This window comes from Cynocephalus volans, chromosome 6, assembly GCF_027409185.1.
Source record: "Cynocephalus volans isolate mCynVol1 chromosome 6, mCynVol1.pri, whole genome shotgun sequence".
Classification (NCBI taxonomy): Eukaryota; Metazoa; Chordata; class Mammalia; order Dermoptera; family Cynocephalidae; genus Cynocephalus; species Cynocephalus volans.
In genome coordinates this window covers 104684604-104688209 of record NC_084465.1, presented here as the reverse complement: position 1 = coordinate 104688209, position 3606 = coordinate 104684604, and the positions used below count along the sequence as shown (strand labels likewise).

Sequence of the window (3606 nt, the reverse complement as noted above, 5' to 3'; positions counted from 1 at the left end):
TATATATGCTAGTAATATTGATTTGATCAACATATCTCAACATTGAATCCCCCAAATATGTATAATCAATTATGATTCAATAAAAAACAAAACAAACAACAAAAACATTGTGCACTCTCAGCAAGCTGGTGCATTGTGTTTCAAGGCTGCTGTACTGCAGACACCGTCCTGGCCTTGGCTCGCCATCAAGCTGGTGAGGGGCAGGAGGGAGAAGCAGCCCTTGTCCTAGGAGCCTCACAGGCTGTACCAGGAGAGCAGTCAGCCTGGGGCAGAGGTAGCCAGGTCCCAAAGGTGGCTGCTGACCCACACATCATAGATGCTCTTGTTGGGTGGAACTCCCTGGAAGGGGGTGTCTAGATCCTAGAGCAGCTCTAGGGGCCCTCGGGTTTCAGAGGCCACTCCTCAGTAGGCGGGGCTGGTTAAAGGTGGGCACTAGGGACAGGAGGTGGGTGGTAGTGGGGCCAAGGGCATTACCACGTTGAGGGTGTAAATGGGCAAGTAGGAGGTGGGCAGCTGCCCCCAAAGCGAGGCCCTGTGTCCCCTGCTGGACAATCCCCTGGCAGTAAGTGGAGGGGCCAGGCCCTGGGCTCTGGGGAGAGGGATGAGGGCCCGATAGTTCCCCCCTCCAAAGTCTCCCCCTCCATTCTTGTGGGCCTGGAGGGGGGCAGGGGGGCCTCAGAGGACTCTTGGAGGAGTGCAGGGGTGGAGTGGACATGGCCTCCTCCACACTGCTCCCTGTGCCTGTCAGAGCTCAGCTGCTATGTAGTGCCAGTTGGGGCCAGGGTGTTCTCTCCCTGGGGTCCCCGAACAGAGACTTAATGCTGAAGCCCTTGTTGGGTGGTGGCAGTGGGGTAATGGCTGGCCAGTAGGGCCAACCATGCAGCATGTAGGGGCCCATGTCTTTGGCGAAGGCTCTGCATGCCCCCGTCTGCCAGTTTTGGCACAAGGTGGTATTCTGCAGCTGCAGTGCCTCCGCCAGGATCAGGCTCACATCGACTGCCCACAAGTTGCTCTTGGCTGGGGCTTCGTTGGGTCCTGGGCACCTTTCAGAAGTATCGGTTGGAGGAAAGGTTGCGGCAGATGGAGTCCTTCCAGTCTTCGTAGTTGTCCCTGAAGAACGGGAACACGGCCTGGACTTGATGGTGATCTGAAACCATGGGGCAGCTGGCCAGATTCATGTCTTGAAGCTCTAATTCACAGTATGAGGTCATGAAAATGGGGTCCCATTGAAGGGATTGGTGGCCCACAAGAGCTTGCTCTCTCTGACATGTGAGCACACAGCCAGAACCGGATGAACTGTGGTCTGCTTTATTCCAGTTGAATCGACCTGTTTTTATACCAGTTTTTATACCTGTTTTATACCTGTTTACTCTGTAAACAATGGTTACACAGAGGTTTTAATTAGTATCTAACTATTGCTATCAAAGAGGGATTAATATGAGTTTTCACATAGAGGTTAAAAAAATAACTATGCACAATTAAAAAAAAAAAAAAGACCTAGTTGCACTTTAAAAGCTCACTCTGGCTCCCGCTGGGAAATCGATGTGGGGAGGGGGCAAGAGACCACGGAGGAGGCTACTGCAGTCTTCCTGGGGACACTGGTGGCAGCTTGCAGACTGGCCTCATTCTATGACCTGAGATGGTCCAAAGCCCTGAAGAGGTTAGTTTCCTGTCGACTCTTCTGTCTCCAGCCCTGTGTCTGCATGCTGCTCTCTAGCTTGCTGAAGAGGAGAGGCATTCCATCACACCACTCTTGTCCTGACCCCTAAAATCCTTCATGTTCTCCGTCATGTTCTGCTCTGGGGGACAAACAGATCTGTCTCACCGTCTCACACAGAGCAATTTCCTCCTCTTCTCTTGAAGTCTTGGCACCTGCAGCATTCATGCCCTTAGAGAATCAGTTTTGCCCCCAGTGATCTTATTAAGACATCCGTCCAAGCAAATATGGCACTTTTCCCAAAAGGACTCCTGGTGAATAAAATGTTTTCCAGCTTGTGGCATCTCAGCTTTCCCAGTTAACTGGAGAGTTCCTTGATGGCAGGGGCTCTGTAGGAGTGATAATAATGTCTGTGTCTTAGACCAGGTTCTCTCGGATTCAGGTCCTGGGATGAGGATTCGTGTGCAAGTGATTAATTAGGAAAGTGCTCCCAGGAGAAACTGACTGAAAGACCCGGAAGGGGAAGTAGCCAAGCAAGGGTGAGATTTCAGAGGAAGTTCAGCCTCAGCCTGATCCTGCGGGGAGCTCTGGAGGGTAAGTGATGCCTTTGAGTTTGGCCCACCTGGAATCCAGGAGCAACTGGGCGTTGGTGTCCTGTCCCCATGTGTCATTGGTTAGGGGCTGCCCTGGCGGGGACATAAACTCACAGATATGAGTGATGGGGTTCCTGTAGCCCAAAGGCAGTCCTCTTAGGAAAGAAGTAGAGTGAGCTGGGCACACAGACATCAGGAAATGAGCACAAAAAACTGATGAAAGATGGAGACAGAGCACCGACAGTGTCCACTCCAGTATAGACTCTCAGTTTCCAGAATGACTGACACAAGGTGATGCTCAGTGGTGTTTGTTGAATGAATCAGTGGATTTAGTGCCCAAGATTACAGTATGGTATGGATGACAGTGTATATGAAGTGACAGGAAGGCTATAAACTCTTAGTGAAGAAGGCTCTTCCAAACTTCAGGAACAGGATGTGGGCAGGCAGGGCTTGAAATCCTGGTGACAGTAACAGGTAGGGTCTCACATGCCATCATGATGGTTAGCCATGCCCTATTCTCTGAGAAAGTTCTAGCAGCAATGATTATGTTTATGTGGTGTTTCAACATTGACAAGTTGCTTTTACATTTAATTTTCTCATTTGGTCCTTAAAACATGTCCCTAAAAGAGAAAATTCCCATTTTAAAGATAAAAAACTTGAGGCTCAGAGAAGTTAGATTGGGATTGTGGCTGCTGTGCCATTTAGATGGGTCACCCCTCTCCAGTTTTTAGCATTTCCCATCGTTCCCTGTGGTTGCACTGTCCAATAAGGGGACCACTAGCCACATGTAGCTATTGAGACTTGAAATGTGACTGGTCTCAATTGAGATGGCTACTTTTATATTAGGTATGTGGTACACACTGGATTTCTATTGGACTCCACTGGCCTATAGTTTCCCACATCAGGCCAGCTTTTGCATTTCTGCTCCCTGCCTGACTCTGTAGGCACATGAGTCTGCAAACCCTTTTGAATGAGAAGGAAGTGTGACCTGGAGTCAGGAGACCAGGGTTGAAGTCCTGGCTCTGACACTTGCTGTGTGACTTTGGGAAAGTTACTTCCCCTCTCTGTGCTTGATTTCTTCATTTGTCCAATGAAGACTTTGGACTTAATTTCCAACTTTCTACGGTTGAAACTTCTTCTCCCACACATCTCCTAATTTACCCTTTTGTGGTGAGATGCTGCCTCTGCCAGCTTCAATCTAAGATTTCCCTGCTGGGCAGTCCCTCCTCTTGCCCAGATTCTCTGCACTTTAGCTGCTTCTTTCTACATCTTTGGGGAGCCTTGTCTCCATCAGGGTCCTATCTGCTCCTTCCATGGGGGGTTGCATCCTAGATCATTCTGCTTGGCTTGTTGTTT

At 49.6% G+C, this 3606-nt stretch overlaps 1 pseudogene; it reads right to left on the bottom strand.

Annotated features, from left to right (window-relative positions):
• Positions 1–234: 234 nt before the first annotated feature.
• On the bottom strand, positions 235–1178 carry LOC134380998 (forkhead box protein H1-like; annotated as a pseudogene).
• Positions 1179–3606: the final 2428 nt, after the last annotated feature.